Source organism: Eurosta solidaginis, chromosome 4 (genome assembly GCF_040869045.1).
Source record: "Eurosta solidaginis isolate ZX-2024a chromosome 4, ASM4086904v1, whole genome shotgun sequence".
NCBI lineage: Eukaryota > Metazoa > Arthropoda > Insecta > Diptera > Tephritidae > Eurosta > Eurosta solidaginis.
In genome coordinates this window covers 2,168,384-2,195,293 of record NC_090322.1, presented here as the reverse complement: position 1 = coordinate 2,195,293, position 26,910 = coordinate 2,168,384, and the positions used below count along the sequence as shown (strand labels likewise).

The 26,910-nt window shown below is 39.2% G+C and overlaps 1 protein-coding gene across 18 annotated transcripts in view; it reads right to left on the bottom strand.

The window, feature by feature from the left end:
• The window catches only part of Pdfr (Pigment-dispersing factor receptor), a 456,607-nt gene that overhangs the window by 350,328 nt on the left and 79,369 nt on the right, over positions 1 to 26,910 (bottom strand). Inside the window, exon 4 of one of the 18 annotated variants that reach the window (XM_067779499.1) lies at positions 14,130 to 24,136. The exons of 16 other annotated variants lie outside the window; for them this stretch is intronic. The gene's annotated coding sequence lies outside the window, so the exon portion shown is untranslated. Of the gene's footprint in view, positions 1 to 14,129; positions 25,889 to 26,910 lie in introns of those variants that run through there. One more of the 18 variants, XM_067779501.1, reaches the window with a different exon arrangement.

Sequence of the window (26,910 nt, the reverse complement as noted above, 5' to 3'; positions counted from 1 at the left end):
GAGCTGTTAGTTAGCAGGAAGTTTCCACAGACACTAAGCGAACTAATGCAAACTAAGCTGAGACTGGTGGAGAACTGGACCAGGAGTAAAGATCTAACGGTAAACTCAGCTAAAACTGAACTGGTTCTGTTCACTAAGAAATATAAGATACCTGCGTTGCACTGACGGTGCTAGCGGGTATGACGCTGAGGGACTCTACCTAGAATTAATATTGGATAGGAAACTGTTCTGGAGGAAAAACGCTCAGGAGTGTGAGAAAAGCAATAGTGGCACTGTACAGCTGTAGGAGAGCTATTGCGCTAAGATGGGGATTATCACATGATATTACCCTGTGGCTCGAAACTGCTGTGGGTAGACCAATCCTTTTATACTGGCCTGATACTAAATCAAACCTACTAGTTTTCCAGAAGGTACAAAGAAGTGCTTTAGTCTGCGTGGGGGATGCTCTGCGCACCACCCCTGCGGAGTCGCTGGGTACTCTTTTTAATGTGTTGCCAATAGAGTCAATGTGGATGGCAATGCAGCCGTCCTGACGAATTTGGATTCGCCTTCGTCGGACTATTGTGCTCCGACTGTATTTTTCGATATGAAGCACGAGGTTGTTGTCCCGGATAGGGGTTATTGGTTGAAGGAGCCGCCGGGCCTGAGGGATAGGCTGCAGATATATGCTGATGGCTCCAAACTTGATAAAAAGGTGGGCAGCGGCGTCTTTGCACCTCAACTAGGGTGGAAACTATCCTTCAGCCTACCCTATAATTGCAGCGTCTTTTAGGTGGAGGTGGCTGCTATAAACGGGGCCGTTTATCACCTGAGAATTGCTGTTCACGCCTATAATCAAATTTGTATTTACTCTAACAACCAGGCTGCACTAAAAGCACTTGGATCGGTCACATGTAAGTCCAGGACAGTAGAGAAGTGCCGCAAATTTCTTAACGAGATCGCTGAGCTAACTTCCCTAAGTCTGGTATGGCTGCCTGGACACTAGGATGTACCGAACAATGAGATGGCTGACGAACTTGCAAGAGGGGCACACCCGTTCCACTTTCATCGCCTGGAAGCTCGTGTGGCCTGAATGGGACGGGAGACGTACAGGAATTCTCCTTCTTCTTGGAAGGGGGCCATATCTCTGGTGGTTGGACTTATAACCAGCCACATAGCAATCGGGAAGCATACACAACAGCTGGGTGCTCCTTATAATGATTACTGCAGGAGCTGCATCGACGAAGAGGAGATAGAAATAGTCAAGCATTTTCTGCGCGATTGTCCTGCACTTTGGCGCAAGAGGAAGAAATCTCTGGGATCTCCCTTCTTTGGCGATGTTTGTGATCTGGATAAGTTGGAGCCTAAGAAATTCCTAACATTTGCTGAATCGACCTGTTGGTTTGAAGGACAGATCCACGTAGTATCACAATCGGACTTTTTGGGCCTAAGTTCGCACCAGTGGCCACCGTAACCTAACCTCTACATTGAGATAAGTTTATGTAACTTATAAAGAAAAAATATGAAAATATTATACACGTATCACTATTGTCCACGTATCTCTTTACCTATTCGAACTTATCTAATATAACAATCCAACTGTACAAATATAGAAACGAGCAATTAAGTACAATTAAATTTACCGTTAAAAAAGAATAGAATATACGCGCTAATTTCATTTTGCTGGAATAAATATAACAACCTTGAATTTGTTGTTTTGGTAGATAAAAAGCTATTTGTTTAACTGAGTTAGTATTTGTATTACGCTTGACGCATTAACCAAAAAAAAATTTAAAAGAAACAAAAAATAGTTAAGGCTTGGCGCGATTGATCGCCGAGAAGATTTAGGTCGAAGTTCTATTCGAATTTGCGCCTTTCCCCCTTTTGGTTTTCCCTACAAATTGGCAGACGAGACCTATATGTTTTATGCCGGTTCCAAGCGGAAGCTGATGCAAGAAAGATGCATTTCCACTGAAAAGCTTTTCATTGCTGTATGTGAACGAAATTTCGACCTTTTCTTGTCATATAAATCCGATATCTTGATCCTCTCTGCTGTTCTTGGGACATATGTAGATTATCGCTTTATGTATATATTTTCTAATTTGCTTCTTTGGTTCCTCTGTCGTTTCGTACTCTGGTATAGAAATTTCGGACCAGTTTATTGACCAATCTACTAACTAAACTAATTTTCCTCTAGATCTTTTTGACGATAGTAATTTTCTTCTTATGGCCAATGTGGAGGAACTGGAGTAGTCCAATGAATTCCTAACAAGGACGCGTATGACTGCGTATAACAAAGCTTGCTCTCTAAGAAGATTCAGAGGAAACGCAAAGCCGCCATGATGGAGCAATGAGCTGAGTCTTCTAAGAAGATAGGTAAAATAAATGTTTAAGCTAGCAAAGACCGCGGAAAGAGAAGCGTGTCGCGATGAGTACAGGGATCTAGTAAGGATCTTCAAGCGTGGAAATTCCAGGGCGGAGAGAATCTCTTGGAAAAGTTTCTGTACGGACATAGAGTGCTCCAGCGAAACAGCACGGTTGAGAAATTTTCCGTTCTAAGTAACGTTCTCTGCCACGGCGGTGGCTATAAAAGGGTACAACGTTAGGCAACGGGAAAAGTATCATTTTATCTGTGCCAGTGCGTGTAAGTGCAAAACGTAAAAATCTGTTAAATACATAAAGTTTTTAGTGCGCGGCTTTGATCGCTTAAAATCCAAGAGTTTTATGCAGTGAGTGCGCGCCGAAAAGTTTTTCGCGAAACGTAAAGCATAAAAACGCAGGAAGGCCAAGGAGTTCACCCAACAACCAGTGGTTCCCGACTCAGGACAGCAGCAGAAGTTCCCGGGCACTTTTGGAAAGAACCCACGGGGCAGAGAATTGAAAATTTCGGTCAGCCGCCTAAAGGCCAAATTGGTGGCATCGTGCCCAACAACAAACATATATTTGTTCATCGACGGCGCAACGCCAGTTACAAGTACAACTCCTTTTTTCTATTGGCAATTACAATTCCCACCTGCGGCCACACTTAATTGGTATTGCAACAAATGAAAGGTGTCATAGGAAACATAAGCAACAACCGCAACAAATTTTGACAGCAAAATTTTTCCGACGGCACATCACGCATACAACAACTACACATAGGTTTTTTCACAGACGACACAACACCTAGCACAACACAGATATTTATTGGCGGCGCAACGCCAACAGCAACCACATATTTTGATACCGGCAATACATTGCCACCACCACAACAACTATAACAACACTATCTTCATCCACCAACCAGCTCAACGAAGTAATTTTTATCAGCATCACACGGATAAGAAGCTAACATTTAAAGAAGCATAAAAGCGGTATCGGCGGAGATCACTTCCGACAACAAAAACAAACCACCACGGCAGCAGCAGGAAAAATCCTCGAAATTGAATTTAAAATTTTTTTTTGTTTGTTGTTCCCAACACGCTATACTTTTGTATTTTCTCACATACCTTTTTTTTTTAGTATACTTACTCTTGTAAAATTTTTTTTGACATAAGTTTTGGTAGGAAAATATTGGGGAAAATCTAAGGGCTGGGGGTTGCTAATTTGAAAATTTTGCCAGGAAACCTTTTTGCCAAGGTCTAATTAATACTTCACTTGCCTTTTTTTATTATATTATTGATTAATTTTCCATTTCACTTTACACTTTTTGAAATTTCTTTAATTAGTTTTTCATTTGCAATTCTCCCTATCTGTGACATTTATTTGTAATATTCCTTTGTTTCTTTTGTTGCGGCAAGTTACTAGGTTCTGAGTACACCGATCTTTATCGGTGTGCTCTGCCCACAAGTCCACTTCCGCACACCTTTTTTTTTTGGACTAAGTCGAAATTATGCAATTTTGAACTTATTTTATTAATTTGGTTTGCACAGATCGCACATACATACTTATTTGCCGGAACGCTTCCGACAAACTTACCCCTGGCTTCCGCACATTTAGCCTCAGGAGCTAGATTTTAAGCACCTGAAAAATCGTTTGAATCTTTTTCATATGTTTTTTCTTTCGATTTTTTTTACCCACTTTTTTTTATATTGTCAGCACGGCTATAACCTTGTTACTATTAATATGCTCACATCCAGGATCGTAAGCGATCGATCGTTATCAGTGTTTGAGCGTGATTATATCTACATATGCATGTTTGAGTTTTTTGTTTCAGCTACTCAACTGCAGCGGCGCCGTTGGATAAGAAGAGTAACTTGGTGAGTGTTTTGAGTGAAATGTTAAAATTTATCAACATACACCTGTTTAGTTGTATGTACATGTGTTAGCACAGATTCCTGCTCTTGCAAAAATAGAGCAGAAAAATAAAAACAGATTGCAACGAACATATGTACATGCATGAAAAACGTCACAAACGTACATTTGTACTTACATTCATACCTCTTGTTTTCATATACACATAAATTCTTTAACTTTGATGACCTACTTTTACTTTGTACATAATTGATCTTATGTTTACTTGAGTGGTTGCGGTAGGTCAGGGATTAGGGTACTTGAATTTTTTTGTTCGCCCTCTTATTTTATTTTGTTTGAATTTTATATCTGTAGATTTTAAGATAGTAGTTAGTAAGATAACATATTAGGGTGGTTCATTAAAATTTTTTTTCTACTAGTATAAGGAACCTCACTTCTAGTTTTCCTTTTTACTTTTTTTGTTTGCCTTTACAAACCATTGTTTTGAATTGAATTGAATCGAAATTAATTAATATCGTATGTTAACATTTTGTTTTGCTTCCTCTTGAAAGTAAATCTTAAGCGGGCTTTTATCCTTACAAATATCATTTGTTTTCAGGCAATGAATTAGATAGCTTTAGGGTATAGCTCTAAGTCAGATTAAATTATGAATAAATTGTATAATGTATGGATGAAATCGTGAAATTTTAATAATGCAGGCCTAAATTTAACTTTTTGGTGTTGGTGCTGCGCTTGAGCGTGGCCAGGTAAGGTGAAGGTGAGTGGTAGGGAAAAATGACCAAGTGACAGACGGACAGACTATGCAATTTTTGATGATTTTGCTACACCCTGTACTATCTAACACTAGTCTAAATGCAACTTCCGTCAGTCTGTCACTGTTAACAAAATGTTTCGATAATCTATTTTGCATAAGTACCATATGGAGTCGAGCTCATATCAGGGCTTATGAGCGTTCTTTTCCTGAAGAACTTCCTTGACGAACACATCAATCAACTCTAGTTAAAAGTTAAAGTGCGGTTCTATAAAGTTTTAGTGTGTTTTAACTAATCGAAATAATACGCCTGACTTCAAAAAGTCCTAGCCTCATAGGCACCACATCCAGTTACCGGCATAACAATTCCTGCAGAGATTTGGCGGTCGTGCACCTATCGAACAGTGGTCTGCAAACATAAATGTGAAGCTGGTGTTGCTGCGGTGGTACTCCTGAAGCCAGCATAACCATAACCTCTCGACCTACACAGATCCGACAAAATTTCACTCACAACCATTTTTGCTTATGAATTTTTAAGAGTGTTTTAACCTTTACAATTGGACACCATAAACATGTAAAAGTTAAATTTATAATCTGCGCGGTTTTACCCGATAGTGGAAAAGGCGGGTTTCCACTTCAGATCCGGAATCACTAGAGACTAGATTTAGAAGACCTGCATTATAATGTAAAAAAAAAAAGATTTTGATTCCAGGTGGATGTGTAGGTACAGGCGCATACTTACCGTACCCTAACCTACAATGAACATCTTCAATTAATACTCACTACTAAACTTACCTTTCGTCTCCTGAAAACATGCATTTATACGTACCTTTAGATTTACCTTTTGGTCTAAATACTTATAGAAAACAAACAACAACCAAGAAATGAATTTGCCATAATACCTACTTTCACTATTTTAGCTTAATACTTACCCACATGCAACATTTTAAATAGAGTAAGAAAATATTAATTAATACTTAACTTCACTTCAAATAATTATACCACTACCAAAGAAGGGAAGAAGAAGAACATCCTAATAAAACGAATTTTTTTGAAGAAATTACAATAGAACCATCTTCCCAGGTTCATACATACCTCAATAATGTAATGTTAATTGAATTTGTAATAACGTCTAACTAATTACTCAATACTCGCCTTTTGTCAAATCGTTATACTTACCTTTGAACCATGAACATTAGGATCATTTTATTGTAACTATGTTATTGTACCGGGTGGCTAATGAAAGCCGCTACCAAAAAAAAAATTTAATAACTTTTTTTCTATTTAATGAATCTGGTAAATTTTTTTTTTATTTTGCAGATTGACTTTTACGTTTAACAAAAATGGATAACTGGGACACTGAAACAAGAATTTGGATTGTCCGCCGCTATCACGCACTGGAGTCCGTAGTTTCGGTTCAAAGAGAGTATAGGCGCACGTTTGGCGGCAAGTCTCCGAGCAGATGGACCATAATGAGACTTGTAAACAATTTTGCCGAGCATGGGGCAGTCAACAGAAGACCTTACCATCGAAACCCTTCAGTTCGAACGGAGGAAACAATCGCTGCTGTAGCTGCTGCCATACAAAACAATCCACGTGTTTCGACAAGAAGTTTATCTGCTCAAATGGGTGTAAGCAGACAGTCATTACAGTCAATTATGCACAAAGATTTGGACTTATTCCCATATAAAATTCAAATGGCCAACAAACTGAATGCTGCAGACTTGCCGATTCGCTTGGAATTTTGCCAGAAGATGCTTCAAATGGTGGAAGAGGATGGAAACATGTTGAACTGTCTTTTCATGTCTGACGAGACCCATTTCGATTTAAACGGCAACATAAACAAACAAAATTGTCGAATATGGAGTGCTTCCAACCCACAGATACTCCATGAGACGGAATTGCATCCACTTCGTGTCACAGTGTGGAGTGCAGTTTCATCACGCTGCATTATCGGGCCCTACTTCTTCGAAGAAAGAGAGAATTTTTCTATCCAGAATTACGCCGAATGAGAATTTCTTTCAACTCTGTGTGGTTTCAGCAAGATGGTGCAGCTCCTCACATAGCCCGACCTGTTGTGAAAGAATTGCGACGAAAATTTCCCAATAAGCTGATATCCAGAAACTCCACATTCCGTTGGCCACCCAGGTCGCCTGACCTTACTGCACCTGACTTTTTCTTGTGGGGTTATTGCAAACAGGAAGTCTACAAAGCAAAACCAACAAATTTGAATGAACTAAGGCAATCCATTCGAGAAACAATTGCGGCTATTCCTGTCTCAACTCTCCAAGCAGTAATGAACAACTTTTTGGTAAGATGCCGCATATGCATCAACGAGCAGGGGGGGCATTTAAAGTCCATTATGTATAAAACTAATTAAGCTATATTTAATAAAATTGAATGAGCTTTAACATAAATAAAAGAAAAATGAATTCCATACACTGAAAAAAAATTATTTGAGTTTCTTAATGTAGCAAAATTCATCAGCCATCCTGTATATTAACAACAGAGCTAGTCGATGTACATTAACATAAAACCAAATACCACCTGATCAGCTGTTAGAACTGACCTAGTTCCACAAAATGTTGTAAATCGTCACCCGTTTTATTAATTTTCTGATCGCTCTTTTGAGAAAAAATCGAGGAAACCAAAAACCCATCGGCGGCGGTTAATCTTTAACCCCTTTTATGCGACCTTCGCAATCCATATATACAGTAGTGGCCATAGAAATAACCCCACATAACTACTAAAGTCAATTTGGTTGGATAAAATTGATCATAATCTTTAAGCATATGAACGTATACCAGCAGCTACGTACAAAGTAAGGAAGGCCTTCTTCGATTCGTGGGACAGCGTTGGAGTAAACGAACCAAACTGAAAAATGTGTAAGTAAGTTCACTTATTCCATTTTATCCACCAACCTACTTTGTATACATAAATGCAACGATAGAGAACATACTTGACTGTACTTACACACATAACCAAATTATGTATGTACGTATATGCAAATGGATGCAAGCTTTTTTTGTTGATCGCATAATTTTTCTTTACTTACCTTCGTATGGATTAGGGTGGCGCTTATTTTCCAAAGTGCTCCGATTCTCGATCTCACCCCCTAGAAATATGCGAATAGCCTAAAAACTAGAATATACAAAGCTTTAGGTCAATCGAAAAAGGGTTAGAGGTGGCGCAAAGACCTTGAAGTCCTGAAAAATGACGAATTTTTACAATTTCTTAAATTTGGTGAACCCTACTTCATTTGTTATGGGCGACGCGTAATTTATCGTGTTATTATTAAACTCCAGAGATATTTCGACTTTCAAATAAATCTAAAACAACAAAAATTGGTCTAATAATAATAACGTTATAAATAAATTATGCCTGAAACACGGTGTCGTTACTTCAAGGATGTGTAGTGAGTTTGTTTCAAATGTTTTTATTATACATTTTTTTGAAAATACATTTTTAAAACATATACATATATCTGGTGAAACTTTAGCTGACACGTATATAATATGATATTATTTCCTAGGATCTAATTAAGGATGATTTAATATGTGATTCAAATTGTGTTTTGTAATCAGTTACAACTTGTAAAAAATATTGTTTTTCTTGTTCGGCATTTGTAAGTATTTTATTATATTCTTCAATAAGCTTTACTCCCCGTTGTGCTGTGTCGTTAACTACTTTAATAACAGTATCCTTAGCTTTTTTATAGGTTCCTGTATCCCCCCAGTATAGTGGATCTACCTCCAGAAATTGAGATGATATCCCAATCCGACCAAAAAAATCAATTGTATTTCCTGTTACAAAATCGTGTAGTTCTTTTTCTATGAATTTATTAATTTCACTGGGCCTTAAGTGTAACCTCTTTAAATTTTCTGTTTTCTTGTCGCAGTTGTCTATGCTTTTGATTTTTTCCACAATCTTTTTCTTCATGGTACAACTATTCAACTATTCTTTAGAGTGTTTTTTAAAATAGTATCTTTGCTATCGCTTAAAAGTAATTTCAATTCGTTATTTTGTAGCAAATCTCTAAAACTATTTTTGCCGATGTTTTTGCAATTTTCTTGAAATCGCCGAAATAACTGAACGTCCTTCCTAGTATTTACTGGAAAATAGTTACAACTAAATCGCCCAGCTGTTTCAGCGAGTAATCCAAAGGTAAAAACACCATCTTTTGACGGTTCTGTTCCTTTCCAGGTGTTTAAGATTCAGTTTGAGAAGATCGCAGCAGTGAACAACTGGAGTGCTGAAGATGAAGTTGCGACACTATTCGTGGCATTGAAAGGATCTGCTGTTGAAATCCTACAGACTATTCCTGAGGGAGAGCGAAGCAACTACGAAACATTGATGAGCGCTCTAGAGAGCCGATATGGAAGCGAACACAGGAATCAGATACACCAAATAGAGTAGCAAAACCGCTACCAAAAAGCAAATGAGACATTGCAGGAGTTTGCTTCAGATGTTGAAAGATTGGCTCAACTTGCAAATGCAGACGCACCCGTGGAATACACTGAAAGGGCAAAAATCCAGAGCTTCATAAATGGCATACGAGATGTGGAAACGAAGCAGGCTACATATGCGAATCCAAAACTAACATTTGCTGAAACGGTATCGCATGCACTGACTCAGGAAACAGCCTCACTTTTGAGTAAGCCAGCGTAAAAAGCCCATCGCGTGGAAGTGGAAAGGCCAGACTGGGTAGACGCAATTTTGGAAGTATTGAAGGGTACGCAGCAGAAGAATAATGATGCAGTCAAATGCTTTAAGTGTGGAAAGCCAGGGCATATTGCGCGTTATTGCAACACCAACCCTAACAGTTCCAACAATGTGGGTGGTCGTAAACGCAGAGCAGAAGGAGATGAGCAAATATCCAACACCACTAAATCGTTAAACTAAATCGAGTCAGCCGCAAGGGGCGACAGCTGGCTCCCGCAATTGAATGCCCCGTAATCTCTATCTCGCATATTGGAAGAAGATCGAGCAATCTTACTGTTGGAGGACATGTGGATGGAAAGGAACTTTTACTGACTGTAGATACGGGTGTATCTCATTCCATCATTCGAGCGGATTTAGTCAACAAAAAGATAAAACCATTGCTTGGAGCAAGATTATGCACAGCCACGGGAGAGAACACCCAGGTAATTGGAGAAGTAGAATGTGAAGTAGCAATTGGGAACGTCACGGTACTACACAATTTTATAGTGGCAGATATTGTTGATGAAATCATAATTGGAGTGGACTTCTTAATCAACCAAGGCATCAAGATCGATATGCAAAGCAAGACGATGCGATATAAGAACAGAGATGCGCCACTTAATTTCGGCTATGAGAGAGGCTACAGCAGTAAACGAGTGCTGGTGGAAGAGAGTCAGCAAATACCACCAAAATCAGAAGCAGTCATCTGGGCAAAGGTTGATGTAGATTGTGGGACAAACAAATTGTGGGTTGTCGAAGCAGCAAACAAATCAGCACTGAACATACTTGTAGGAAAAACCCTGGCTATGACAAAACAAGATGGACGTATTCCGGTAAGAGTACTCAATGAGTTCAAGTCACCTTTCAATTTGACCAAAGGAGCTATTTTGGGAATATGCCAAGAGGCTGAAGTAGTTATTAACTGTGAACAGCTCCAGGAACACGTTTCCTCTAGTAATACTGATCTTTCAAATGGCATCACGGCATGGACGCAGGGGCTAGAGGAAGACTATCAGAGTAAGACAAAACAACTGCTCCTAAAGTACGCGAACATATTTGACCAGGATGGTTCCAAACCAGGCCGCACCAATGTTGCGAAACATCACATTGACACTGGAGACGCGAGGCCGATACGTCAAGCTCCTCGTAGTGTTCCACTGGCGAAACAATAGTTGTGAGTCAAATCGTACAAGAAATGAGTAGGTTAGGTTAGGTTGGGTGGTAGCTTCCCTGATAGAGGAAGCTCACTTGGACAACATGACGGTCCGTTGTGATACCACATATAATAAACTAAACTAACGGTGACGTAGATATAACTACTTAGAGAATCGTTGGGTAGCAACGATAAAGTTCCGAATGATCCCGATCTCAACCTTGGATAGCTCCTCGTGAGATCCAAGTGAGTCACGACCGAAATACTTTCGCCTAGTTCTGGCAAAAGCTGGGCAGTCAAGCATAAAGTGATTTGGTGATTCCACCTCATCATTCTCCCTACAGCTGCAGCAGGATGGAGTTTCCAATATATTGAGACGTACCGCATGGATACCCATGGGACAGTGCCCTGTCAAAACCCCAATGACCATTGATAGGTGAGCCTTAGTGAACCCAACTATTTCAGCAGACCTCCTGCCATCCACTTTCGGCCAGAAAGATCTTGATAGCCTACAAGACGTAGTGTCCGCCCAACGTTTGCTGAGCTGACTCGAGGCCCAGCTATGGAAGAGCAATCCACAGGTGGCTAGCGGAATCCCGATATCCCTACAGTCATCTTCATCCGGTTCAGTTGTACCGATTCGGGCTAAGACATCCGCTTGACAGTTACCCGGAATATCACTATGGCCCGGGACCCAGATAATCTTAATTGTAAAATAATTCGATGCAATCGCAAGTGAGGTCAGGCACTCCCAGACCACCCTCGATCGCACTGTAGTTGAGCTCAAGGCCTTTATAGCCGCTTGGCTATCAGAGAAGATGTTAAATTCCCTAATCGTAGTAGCGTTGGACAGCATTTCATCCACCGCATCCTTAATCGCAGCAACTTCCGCTTGGAATACACTGCAGTGATCAGCCAACTTAAACTTGCGGCTTACATTTAGCTCTTGACAAAAGACCCCCCCGCCAACCTTTCCGTCCAACTTCGACCCATCCGTGAACAAGTTAACCGGTCCCATGCCCCAGATAATTCCTCTTCTCCACTCCTCCCTCGGGGGAATGACTGGGGTGAAGGTTGTATAGGGAGCGGCGACCGGCATGCAATAGTCCGTCCTGTCCGGGACAAAGTCGAAACTAGTAAGAAGGCTATAGTGTCCGAAATCAGAAAGCATATAACCCATATCACGAAGCCTGACCAACGACCGGGCCGCGGCTGCCTTTCCCGCAATATCTACTGGATGTATATTCAGCATGACATTCAGTGCCAAGGTAGGTGTTGTTCTCATAGCGCCACTGATACCGATAAGCGCCGTCCGTTACACTGACACTAGCATTTTGGAGGTGCTCGCCGTGTCCAGTACTTTCCACCAGACCAGCACCCCATAGAATAGCATAGAAATGAGTAACAGCGGCGTCATCGAACCATCAGCTAGTCCATGGAGCTCACCGGTAGTACTTGTAAAGAAGAAGGATGGAAAAATGAGGTTTTGCGTGGACTACCGGAAGTTGAATGACGTTACGAAAAAGGATAGCTACCCATTGCCAAGAATTGACGACACTCTGGACTCGCTAATACCATTATTCTTGATGGCTTACCGATCAGCAGTACATGAGACAACGGGCCAAAGCCCTGCAAAATTAATTTTTGGCAATGACCTTAGACTGCCAGCTGATTTGAAGTTTGGGATAGATGCCAGTGCGCAGAGAAATGTTAAGAAATCCACTGGTGATTTGGAAGAAGAGCTAAGAGAAATACATGATCTGATAAGGCAACGAACAAAGATTATGAGTGACAAGATGAAAGCCAGATACGATAAAGCCCTTAATTCGGAAGGTTTTCAGGAAGGAGATTTGGTGCTGTTATACAACCCACAACGTAAAAAAGGTTTGTCCCCGCAATTGCAGTGTAATTGGGAAGGCCCATACAAAGTTGTAAAACGGATCAACGATGTAGTGTACCGCATACAAACCATCGGTAAACCACGAACCAAAATGAAAGTGGTCCATTTGGAAAGACTGGCAACGTTTAGATCGAGCGATTTGTCTGATCTGGATGATCAGACTTAGGTGGAGGGCAGTGTTACGAATGTTGGCGGCACTAAGTGGTACTGCCATCTCTAGGCCGATGCTAACCAGTGACGTGAATTCACATCAATAATTCAATAATTATGTCTACACATATGTAGGTACACGCAGCTGAGAGCAATCTGAAATGCTCCTAAAGGTATGCAATTGCGATTGTGGAAGTGTCGCTCACACGTACAAGCGCATGGGGTATGAGAGAAGCTATAAAAATTATACATCTGTACAGCTGAGAAATTTATAACTAACTAGTAAGTTCTGGAATTAGAAAATCCTAGAAATATGCAACGAGGAGGTCGGGCAGTATAAAAGGGCGGCAACAGTGGAGGCGAGTAATTAGTTTCATTTAAGCTATCAGTAAGTTTGGTTACTAAGCAAGCTAGTTACAAATTATAAGTGTTATTGTGAAGTACTCTAATAAAGGCCATTTATCCATTATTCAATATTGGAGTTATTTATTCAACAGTTTAGCGATACGACCGTTAGCAGAAGATTGCAAATAAGGGGAATTGCAGTAAATTCGTTACAATATATATTTTCATTTCCTTATACTTTTTTTAAATTTCTTTCGACATGCTTGTTGCAAGAACAAGTTGCAGTGCAGGCTTAAATTTGTTGTGGCATCATGCATTTCGAAAGAAATGTATACTTTTTTTAAATAAATAAACTTCAAGTTTGGCTTCAAGGGATATATGTATTTGTGTATAAAAAAGTTTATTTGAGCGTTTTTTACCCGAATACCACGATTCACTGATAAACACATTTGCACAGACTTAATTTACTTTTCATATTTGTTTGTCGAAAGAAATATAAAATATATATTTTGCCCTGTAACTCTGTTATTGATCAACCGATTTTAAAGGTTGTGGCCATTTTAGAAAAGTAAGAAAATACAGATTTTATTGCGGTATGGAGAAGCAGTAAATTTTCGTAGGGTTTAGAAATATGGAAGGCTGAAATTGTAAAAAGTCGTGATTTTTCAGGATTTCAAGCCCTTTGCGCCACCTCTAAATCTTTTTCTGATTAGCCTAAAACTTTGTATATACTCGTTTTTGAGCTATTCGCATATTTTTAAGGGGTGAGATAAAGAATCCAAGCACTTTTTTCCCTCCATACAACGAAGGGCCACCCTAATATGGATACACTTCACCTTTATGGAGTTTGAATCATTTTGCAAAACCAAGAGAATTAGAGGAATAATTTTGTTTGGTTTCATAATCTTTCTACTTACATTTCAATTTCTCGTAAGTGGCAAGGTCGTTGACCTCATTAAATGTACCTTTTGTTGACGTAGGTAAGTTTTTTCTGATCCATACCCAAGAAAAATAAAAGTTAGTTGTTACAGGTATAATTAAGATCTTTGTACCTATTTTTACAATTAGATTGCCATATACATTAAGTCCTTCATACTTTTAAGTTTTCTTTAACCTGTATGAATAATGAGCTGAATCGTAACAAAAATTTGTAAATATCGATTTGTAAATTTAATTGTGTTGGTATGATTCCATAGAGGTGTGGTTGGTCTTTTGGGGCTTTATTAACAGCTTTAAAGCCATGGTAGGTAGGGTAGGTGAGCAGCCGCTAAAATAAGATACGCGCTGCTAGGTATGGGGTTTTCCAGATATAATTGGTGGTACTCAGGCTTTCCGGTAGCTTTTCGTTAGTGTGCAAAGTTAATGTTCTTGTTAGGCCCCCAAGCTGACAGATGATGGCTTTGTTCGGTAACAGTATTTCGAACCCTCTCCAGGCTGAAGCTTCCGCATTAATGCCAGTGCACACACCACTTTTACCAACACGCTAGGCAAGCTCATCTTAAAGAAGCTGCTAAAGGGGTATTTCTTCCATTTTTACAATGGCAAATAAGTCATCTACATACTTTGTAAGTAGGCGTGGTTTGCTAGTAGCTTCCGTCTCGAATCTTGTTAGATTAAGTGACTTATAACGAAAAAACTATTAAAATATTGCTAGCGTTCTGCTATACAAGGAAATATTTTGTTATAGAACCTTTGACAAGCATACTTACTCTGGGTTGACAATTGTTTCGCAGTTGTACCAAGTTTACCTGGTGGCACGAAGAAGATGATCGGCGTCTGCCCGTGTGCGTCTAGCTGTCCCGGAGCTTCAGCCACTTATGTGGGTTCGTTGACCAAACGACCGACCAAACCACCAGTTACGACAAACCCAAGGCCTAACAAGAAAAAATCTAGGCACACGTAAGGGTTGAGGAATTTCTTACCTCATCACTCAATAGGACCGTTGATTAACCTTTTTAGAAAGTGACACAACCCTTTGTTTTTTTTTTACCTAGCGGTTCCTCTACCAATTACTTACCGCTCTTACCCCACCCAACCATGAATTCTCAGATGTTAATGAGATGTCCCAAAGTAAAGCAACAACAACAACGAATTTCAGACTATTCTTACAAACTTAACAATTCATGTTTTATTTAATAAAAGACTTATCAATTAAAAAGAAAAAGATCAGAATTTGATTTCATACTAAATTTAGTACTAAAGAAAAAAAAAGGTACTATTTTTAATATTATATTTAAGTCCGAACACCTATAGGAACGGCATGGAATCAGAACGACTTTTGAATAACAAGCCTACTAGGTATGTGATAATTCAAATTAATAATCTACAAAATTGCTATACTGCGGTAGTAGAAAAGTGGAAAGCATTTGAAAAATAGTCCCGTTAATGGCAATTGGAAATAATATTAATTTAATTTAAATTTAATTGGATAAATTGCAATGAAAGCAGATCTACTAAAATACTGGGGTTTTCCTTTTTTTTTTTGTAAGTTCTCTCTATCCGCTTTACATTTAACAACTGACCATTAGAGCGGGATAGCACTATTATTTATCAAAGTATGTATGGAGACATACTACAAAAACCCAAAACGCGAAACAAAATGCAAGTAATGGAGATAATAAATAACAATTTTGCAAACTCACATGATTTGATGCAGGAACTCGATGAAGGCCTTCAACGATTCCGCTGATTTGCTGAAAATTTAAGCTTAGTGCCCACAAATTATTTTAATTCGATTTTGTTTCATGTCACTTCGTTTCTATATTATTATTTTTAGATTCCACTCTTCACTCTCCCAATACCACTTACATTTGTCTCTTTCTAACAATTCTTTTATCTATTTTATATATGTACTCATATAATTTTTTCTCTTGGTACATAATTTTAGAATTTGAACATTTTTTTTTTCTTTATATATATATATATATTTTTTTTTTTTTTTTGATTTTTTTGCCTCTTTTCAGCAACCAATTAAATAAAATTTTAAGAAAATGTAATAATTAAAAACGACAATGCATATGCGCACAAAAATTAGGTTATAGAAGTGAGATAAGAAAATTTATGCAATTTTTAAGCTAAATCACAGTTTTAAGTGGGATTACAATTTTCACACAAATGGGTAGAACCCAAAGCCAGGAAATTCCTGATCAGGATACCACAGATCCTCATCTTCATTTGCACTTAATTTTGAAACCATTTCAGGAACCAGGAACACTACAACCAGGAAATCTGCAAATCAGGAACACCGTAACCAGGATAGGATAGGATAGGTTAGGTGGTAGCTGCCCTGATAAGGATAGCTCACTTGGACAACACGAAGGTCCGTTGTGATACCACATACACCAAAAATAACGGTGACCTAGATCCAGCTACTTAGAGAATCGTTGGGTAGCAACGATAAAGCTCCGAATGATACCGATCTCAACTTTGGATATATCCTCGGGAGATCCAAGTGAGTCGCGACCGAAGTACTTTCGCCTAATTCTGGCAAAAGCTGGACAATCAAGCATAAAGTGATTTGGTGATTCCACCTCATCATCCTCCATACAGCTGCAGTAACCAGGAACACCCTTGCAATTTATTTTTAGTTCGAAACGATTTACGCGATTTTTTTATCTTATTAATTTTTAGCAAAAAAACTTAGCAAACTAATATACTTTCGACATGACTTTTTCGATCGCTAAAAAATATTTTACCGAGAGTATACCTTTACTACAAACTTTTTCCAGGAGAAGACCCCGCTATGTCTAAATCCGACGCTTTTATAGGCACGGAAAAACAAGTAAAAAAGGTGGCGTGATGCGAAACAGAGATAACTAAATAGGGATGGAGATAGATATTTATATAGGTTTGTCCTTTTTTAGTTGTTTTATAGGACATTATCTGACGGTAACTTGTGTTTTAACCCTTGCATTCCTTAATATCTTTTCCGTGGTACCACCCTATTTTAACATGTATATCTTGCAATTGATACATGGAGTTTCCTTTTGTGGCGAGAACTGTAGCTTTAACAAAAACGGGTGCTAGCTTGGCGTTAAACTTATTCGCTTTGTCGCTCAGAACGAAATTGTGCCGATATACATTTTCACCTACACTGAATGGTTTTACTCTGCTTCGGAGGTTGTAGCGTTGAGCTGATTTCTCAAAAGCGTTTTGTATGTTCTTGGCCAACTCAGTACGCACGAGTCGGAGTTTGTCTATGCGGTCTATTACAACATCCCCTCCCAAAGACTCGAGCGTACGCAGCAGACTATAATCATCTGCATGACTTAACATCTGCTGACCGAACATCGCATAGTATGGCGTGCAGCCAATAGTTTGGTGAAATGAAGACCGAAGTGCTTCAGCTATCATTTGAAGATTTTTGTCCCAATTGGTTTAATCAAATTGGAGATATGACCTGATACCAGCGATAACGGAGCGATTGACCCTCTCGCTCGCGTTAGCTTGGGGACTATACGGGCTGTACACGAATGTTTAATACCCCTGGAAGATAAACAATTTTTAAATTGGACGGACTTGAACTGAATTCCGTTGTCAGATACAATGCATTCAGGTGCACCAAAAATTGGGAAAATTTGTTCTTCTAAAAAGTCGCAAATTGGAGTGACAGTAAGCTTTTTGACAGCTTCGATAAATGGAAATTTCGTCAAATGGTCGAGAACTATAAAAATGCCAATATTACCCTGCTTAGAGCGCGAATAAGGACCTAAAAGATCTACGCATAACCTTTGGCATGGACGTACCGAATTTAGGTTTGCTTTCATAGGTGGACGAAGAATTATATTTGTAGATTTACTCTGCTGGCAGATATCACAGCGAGAAATGAAACCTTTAACATCATTTACCATCGATGGCCAGTAGAAATTAAACGAAGGCGTTCTAACGTTTTTGCCATACCACCATGGCATTTGTTTGGGGGACAATGGGCCTTTTCGATAGTGTCCTGGACTAGTTCCTTTGGAATCCACAGTTTCCAACATAAAACTTCTCTTTCTTCATTTCCATTCGCGTAGTCTGTTCGCTTATACACTTTATCGGCTTTGACCTGCAGGTCTGGTAAACTACTCTGAGCTTCTTGAATTTTCTTTTTTAATTTATTGTACTCATCGGCGTTGAAAGCTTCCGAATCTAAATTGACTGCTGGACAGACAGAAATTCCTCCAAGCTCATCAAAGTTTTGCCTCGACAATGCATCGGGAACGATATTCTGAGAACCACGTCGGTGCTCAATTTTAAACCGATAACCTGTAGTTTGAGTGACCAGCGTGCTAACCTACCACTTAAATCGTTTTGCTTCATTAGCCACTGCAAACTGGCATGGTCAGTCACTATCGTGAAATCTTGGCCTTCGACATAAGCACTGAATTTTTTCAAGCTAAGAATAGCTGCTAGGCACTCAAGCTCGGTTATGCTGTAATTGCTTTGTGACCGATTTAGTTTTTGCGAAAAATACGCGCGACGGGAACTTCTATACCATCGTCATTAACTTGGGCCAAAACTGCTCCGACACCTAGTTTGCTAGCGTCACATTGAATAAGAAAAGGTTTACTATAGTTAGCATTAGCCAGTATTGGTGCTGACGATAACAGGGTTTTAAGCAACTCAAATGCGGTTTGGGCATCTTCAGTCCATTTAAAAACTTTGGCCTTTTTCAGCAAATTTGTCATTGGTGCAGTAACTGCAGCGAAGTTCAATACACCCGCCTATACCAACCAGCCATGCCAAGAAATCGGCGTAATTATTTGATAGTGGTTGGTTGGGGATAATGTGTAACCGCAGATATCTTATCCGGGTCAGTACGGAGTGTACCACTCCCTCCAATATACCCTAGGTACTTCACTTCTCGCAGACAAAATTTGCTTTTCTCAATATTGATTGTTAAGCCCGCGTTTCTTAAATAATATGCAACTTCCGACATCGTCTTCATGTGAGCATCAAAACTTTCTGATACGATGAGTAAATCGTCAAGATATACGAATACACTCTCTCTTAAATTCGATGGAATCACGCGGTCCATTAATCAACATAGGGCCTGAGGGGCATTGCATAAGCCAAAAGGCATTACGCGGTATCTATACAAAGGACGGTTTGGTACCATAAAACAAGTCAAATCTCTGCATTTTTCCGATAATGGAATTTGCCAAAATGCTCGCCTTAAATCGAGCGAAGATATAAAATCAGCTTTTGGTAAGCGACTGAGTATCCCATCTATGTGGGGTAAGGGGTAAGCATCTTTAATAGTTACGCTGTTTACTTTGCGTTAATCTAAACGTAGACGACCTTTTTCACCTTTACGGACTAAAACAACCGGACTCGACCATGGACTGTTGGGTGACTCCTCAATTATTCCCAACTCCAGTATTTCATCTATTTCCCTGTGAACTAATTTTTCTATGACAGGAGAAATAGGAAAGTATCGTTGTTTCAACGGACGGACATTTGGCTCTAACTCAATTACGTGCTCAATAAGGTTGGTTTTGCCAAGACCTTCCTTAGCATATGACGGAAATAAGTATTTTGTAATTTGCAAACGTTTTTGTTGTTCAGTTGTCAGGGTGTGCATATTATTTAGAACATCAGTATTATTATTAAAGGTGCTTACACAATCGATTTGGCTTATCAGATGGGAAGCTATTTGGAATGCGATTCAGAAATCTACGCCCAAAATCAAATTTTGCTTCAAGCTAGGGACAATATAAAAAAGTAGTTCTGATGTTTTGCCTTTATAGGTAATTTCAAATAAAGAGCTACCAAATACAAATTGGTCATTGCCATCAGCAGTTCGTATCGATGAACAATAGTTGGTTTTAATATTTTTATCCGCGTATATCTTTTCAGCCAAGTTGCTGCCTAAACAAGATACTTGCGCTCCACTATAGAGCAAAGCTAGATGAGTTTCGTTAATAATCTCTATTTCGGCATATGGTCGAAGGTCTGACGAATGCTTTTGCAAAGAACATATTAAATTGGTTAGCCCTTTTCTACCTGCTTTAACTTTTCTCCAAAATTTACTTGCCCGTATTGCCGAACGTGATTTAGGTGGTGTGCCCTTTTCGATATTATTAAAAATTTCTTTTCGTTTCTCTTGGTAAAATTTCAAACGATCTAGTTACGGTACTAAATGTCTTAATTCTTATTTATAAAAATTCTTGAAGATTGGGCTTAATTACTTCTGGCGAGGAACCGTTTTCAAGTCCTCGCTCGCTTGCAAGTTTCCCGACTTACACTTTACACACGTAGGTTTGTACACGCCTACACTACCACAACCATAGCAAAATATCGTTCGCTCTGCCAAGCAGTCGAAGTAACGATGCCCTTCTTTGCGGCAATTCCAGCACATCAGCTGATTGTTGCTCCTATGCCGTGTCACCTCATCAACTTCAATAGCGTCTTCGACGCTATCTCCTTCTATTTCATCTACAATGTCAACTTCGTTAATTTGCTTACGACCAGACGTATTTCGATAAGGGGTGGACGAAGCAGTATCACTTGAAGACGACTGTCTAGCGATTTCTTGAAGTAAGCTTTCGTGTTTAATGCATAACTCGCGCAATTTAGCTACCGAAGGAATGGAAACGTATACAAGTTGTTGCCTCAAGCGAGGTCTTAACCTTCTCTGTAGTATTTCTACAAGTTCTACCTCTGGGATAGGAATGCTCAAGTTTTCTGCGATTTTAAAAATAGCATTGCGGTATTCATCAAAGGTTTCGGACATATTTTGCTTGCGCATACGTATTGCCTCTTTAATATCCGTATCAGTACGGTGTGCGGCAAAATGGGTACGGAGAGCTTGACAAAGATTAGGCCAAATAACACGATCTACTGAGCGTCTGTAACGCCAGTACTATAAATAAAATTTTCTACCGATAGACGATTTGAGCCATCAAATTTGCTATCCCAGTTTGAAATAAGGGCGGCAATTTTGCCAGAATTAGTGACGTGTGATATGTTACTACTGCGCGGAAAACCCACATTAGAATGCCTCTAAGGATTTCCTTGTGCATGCATATTTAAAGGTGCGCCACCATGTTGACTAAGGCCATTAACAAAATCCGGTGGATCTTGTGGCCAATCAACTAATGGTGGTAAATCATTGTTTTGTGGAGGTTGCAAGTTTACGTTTTGCAATCTAGAGACAATGTTATTAACGGATTGATCCAACCGCTGCTCTAACTGAGCAAATCGGGTTTCGAAATCTTGTAATAAATTAGTTTGTCGCGCGGAGATAACGGCGCTGACAATATTTCGGATTCTAGTGTCTTCTGGTGGCGTAACGGATATGTTGTTTCTGTTGTTTTGTTCCATGGTTCTTGCTGGTGATTGTTGTGACTGTTGGGATTGTTGAAGACCCGAATTTCCTGCGGCTGCTTGTGTTTCAGCTTGTGTTTCAATACTAGTTTCTGCCGGTTGCTTCTGCTGTTGTGCGGCCAGTGAGGTAGATTGTCGCTCTTGAACAGTGGGACTAGTTACCGATCTAGCTTGTGAACGAAGAGGGTATGGATTTGGTCGAAATTTATTGGGATTGCATTGTGCTCTACACTGAGGACAAGTTGTGTTGTTCCTTAGCCAATTCAAAAGACAAGACTGATGGAATTTGTGATTGCAGGCAGTACGCACAGCATTAGAAGTCAATGTAAAGTTTTCGCGGCAAATTGTGCACAAACGGCTTGGGGTTAGTGGCGGGGGTGCATACTCATCACTTTGACGTAACGGCATTGTGCGTATATTAAAAAAATTGCAAAAAGGTATATAGATATATATATATATATATGTAAAGATATTAAAAATGTATATGAGTGTGTATTTATTCAAAATACAGAAAAAAAATTCAAAAAAAAAAAATTTGTTAAAGCAAACTCAAATCAAATATGGTCTTACTCTTCAATTGTTGCTGTTTGTTTTGTTGTTATATGGCCAAAGACATTTGTGTGCTTTTCCACTTTCATGTAGTGTGAGAATTTTTGTTGTTGCAGTACGTGCAACACACGCATTCCAACTTGCAACAAAAATTTGATGGAACTAAATCTTGATCCTTTAAACATATAATAACGAGATTCTACATTCAAGTGGTATTTAAAATATGCATATAGCCAAATTCAAAATAAGTTCAAGATGAATAAAAGAAATAACGAATTAAACGTCAGTTTTATTTGCAATTATGTGGTCAAAGCTACTGGTATGGTTAGTACGACGTGAATTTATCTCATCGTTTCAAACTAAATTCCAAATACCAATGGCTATGAAACCGGTACTACAAAAATAAAAATGAATGAAGAGAAACAATATTCGTATAGGACAATGGTTTGTGAAACCCCTAATTAAAGTTAAAAATTATTTTTGGCTTTCTTCTACGCTGGGGCCCCACACTGTTGGGCGCCATTTTCTGTTATGGAACCTTTGACAAGCATACTTACTCTTGGTTGACAATTGTTTCGCAGTTGTACCAAGTTTACCTGGTGGCACGAAGAAGATGATCGGCGTCTGCCCGTGTGCGGCTAGCTGTCCCGGAGCTTCAGCCACTTATGTGGGTTCGTTGACCAAACGGCCGACCAAACCACCAGTTACGACAAACCCAAGGCCTAACAAGAAAAAATTTACGCACACGTAAGGGTTAAGGAATTTCTTACCTCATCACTCAATAGGACCGTCGATTAACCTTTTTAGAAAGTGACACAACACTTTGCCTTTTGCCTAGCGGTTCCTCTACCAATTACTTACCGCTCTTACCCCACCCAACCATGAATTCTCAGATGTTAATGAGATGTCTCAAAGCAAAGCAACAACAACAACGAATTTCAGACTATTCTTACAAACTTAACAATTCATGTTTTATTTAATAAAAGACTTATCAATTAAAAAGAAAAAGATCAGAATTTGATTTCATACTAAATTTAGTACTAAAGAAAAAAAAAGGTACTATTTTTAATATTATATTTAAGTCCGAACACCTATAGGAACGGCATGGAATCAGAACGACTTTTGAATAACAAGCCTACTAGGTATGTGATAATTCAAATTAATAATCTACAAAATTGCTATACTGCGGTAGTAGAAAAGTGGAAAGCATTTGAAAAATAGTCCCGTTAATGGCAATTGGAAATAATATTAATTTAATTTAAATTTAATTGGATAAATTGCAATGAAAGCAGATCTACTAAAATACTGGGGTTTTCCTTTTTTTTTTTGTAAGCTCTCTCTATCCGCTTTACATTTAACAACTGACCATGAGAGCGGGATAGCACTATTACTTATCAAAGTATGTATGGAGACATACTACAAAAACCCAAAACGCGAAACAAAATGCAAGTAATGGAGATAATAAATAACAATTTTGCAAACTCACATGATTTGATGCAGGAACTCGATGAAGGCCTTCGACGATTCCGCTGATTTGCTGAAAATTTAAGCTTAGTGCACACAAATTATTTTAATTCGATTTTGTTTCATGTCACTTCGTTTCTATATTATTATTTTTAGATTCCACTCTTCACTCTCCCAATACCACTTACATTTGTCTCTTTCTAACAATTCTTTTATCTATTTTATATATGTACTCATATAATTTTTTCTCTTGGTACATAATTTTAGAATTTGAACATTTTTTTTTCTTTATATATATATATATTTTTTTTTTTTGTTTTTTTTGCCTCTTTTCAGCAATCAATTAAATAAAATTTTAAGAAAATGTAATAATTAAAAACGACAATGCATATGCGCACAAAAATTAGGTTATTGAAGTGAGATAAGAAAATTTATGCAATTTTTAAGCTAAATCACAGTTTTAAGTGGGATTACAATTTTCACACAAATGGGTAGAACCCAAAGCCAGGAAATTCCTGTTCAGGATACCACAGATCCTCATCTTCGTTTGCACTTAATTTTGAAACCATTTCAGGAACCAGGAACACTGCAACCAGGAAATCTGCAAATCAGGAACACCGTAACCAGGAACACCCTTGTAATTTATTTTTAGTTCGAAACGTTTTACGCGATTTTTTTATCTTATTAATTTTTAGCAAAAAAACTTAGCAAACTAATATACTTTCGACATGACTTTTTCGATCGCTAAAAAAATATTTTCCCGAGAGTATACTTTTACTACAAACTTTTTCCAGGAGAAGACCCCGCTATGTCTAAATCCGACGCTTTTATAGGCACGGAAAAACAAGTAAAAAAGGTGGCGTGATGCGAAACAGAGATAACTAAATAGGGATGAAGATAGATATTTATATAGGTTTGTCCTTTTTTAGTTATTTTATAGGACATTATCTGACGGTAACTTGTGTTTTAACCCTTGCATTCCTTAATATCTTTTCCGTGGTACCACCCTATTTTACCATGTATGTCTTGCAATTGATACATGGAGTTTCCTTTTGTGGCGAGAACTGTAGCTTTAACAAAAACGGGTGCTAGCTTGGCGTTAAACTTATTCGCTTTGTCGCTCAGAACGAAATTGCGCCGATATACATTTTCACCTACACTGAATGGTTTTACTCTGCTTCGGAGGTTGTAGCGTTGAGCTGATTTCTCAAAAGCCTTTTGTATGTTCTTGGCCAACTCAGTACGCACGAGTCGGAGTTTGTCTATGCGGTCTATTACAATTTTTGGAACACCGGTGTCCCATAGGCTTGAAAGGCTTACGGCCTTATTGTACACGTATCACTTAACCTATACGGACTTAACATCACAATTAACTGTACAAATATAGAAAGGAGGAGTTAGGTACAATTAAATTTTCCTTTGAAAAATAATAGAATATATGAGCTAATTTAATTTCTCTGGAATAAACATAACAACCTTGAATTTGTTGTTTTGGTAGATCAAACGTTATTTGTTTAACTGACGCATTAACTAAAAAAGAAAGAAAAAGAAAAAAAAATAAACGTCCCTTTACTTCCCTCGTGAGGAGTTGGCTCCGACGGAGCTAGTCTGCAAGATAGCTCGGGAGGCAAAGGAGCCACTACTACTAGCGGGAGAAGCCAATGCATACTACGAAGCGTGGGGCTTAAGGAGTCATCTCCGTAAGCATTTTGAGGAAATACGGCACTTGAGAACCCAGCGTATGAAGTGAAAAAACAGAAGCAGGTCCTTGGTGAACTCCACAAACAGGCGTCGGACCTTTATGCCGGGAATTGCCCGGTGAACACAGTATTTAAAGAAAAGTATCCAAATCTCGCGGAAAAGGAACGCATACTCCCCATGGAAACGCGTGTCACTCTTGCTCAACTTCGTTCTGGATACTGTAACAGGTTAAACTCTTACCTATCCAGAATCAATCCCGACATACAAAATGTATGCCCCGCTTGCAATGTGTCCCCACATGACACCAACCATCTCGTTAATTGTAATGTGGAACCAACGCCTCTAACACCCCTTTCCTTATGGTCCACCCCTGTTGAAACGGCAAGTTTCCTTGGACTCCCGTTAGAGGATATTGATGACAATTTGTGATCGGTCGCGGCTATTAGGTGGGGCGAGCATTGCTACAACAACAACAACAACGAAGCGTGGTACAGTCGATACACGAACTAAAGTGGTGAGTCACTTTTTGATTTTGATATTTATTATAATTTTAATATTTGCAATAGGGGTTCGGTACCCACGTTTGTTACTAAGACCAGACGTCAGGTTCTGGACATCACCCTGATCTCGGGCAGCCTGGGAGCCATGATAAAAAATTGGATGGTGCTTTGAGACTCTGGCGGGGTGGCGCTCAAAACTGTCTGGCATAGGAACCTAAAAATGCCAATTGGCGTATCTACTGAGGAGCTTCAAAAGTGAGGAGTTTAGAAAGAGGCTCCCAGTATCTAAGGATATGATGGGACATGGATGCAATCTGCAGAGAGCACCCTTTGCCTGCTCCTGAGTACGCAATTTGCGGGCTATAGTGATGAAGTAATGAACTGGAGGGAGACTCATACTGGCGATCCGTTTGAGGGAAAGTTCATTACTATGGGTAATTTCAAATGGGCTATAATGTCGTTCAAGCGCTTCAAAACACCAGGGCTGGATAAGTTGGCTCGGTGTAACTCCAGCAAACAATCCAACTGAGTTCTTTGGGGTTGTATAACATCTTCAAAGGAGTTTGTGCTCTTAAGCATATTCCACGGAGTTGGAACGATTCAAGGGTCACATGCATACCAAAAGCTGGAAGGACTTGTCACGTGACCGCTAAATATTTCAGACCGATTTGTCTGACATCCTTCCAGCTGAAGACACTCGAGAGGTTAATGGACTCTACACTAAGGGAGTCCTTGGAGGGAAAGTTATCGACATCCCAGCATGCGTATATGAAAGGGAAGTCCACGGAGACGGCCTTGCATGCAGTTGTGTTCCAGATCGAGAAATCCATGGCGTACAAGGAATTCACACTCATAGCTTTTCTCGACATTGAGGGGGCTTTCAACAACGTTACGCCCTCTGTGATAACTGATGCACTAATTGGCTTGGGGGCCGATTCGGGGAAAGTTAAACTTGTTCAGCAGTTACTGTTGCGAAGAAAGGTTAATGCCGACCTGGCAGGTTCAATGGTGATCAAACACTTTCGGAGAAGCACCCCGCAGGGTGGGGTACTTTCTCCACTTCATGAAATCTTCGTTGTTCTTGAGAAGGACGGATGCAGCAAATTTATCGCATATGCAGATGACCTAGTGCTCTTAGTTAGCGGGAAGTTTGCACAGACACTAAGCGGACTAA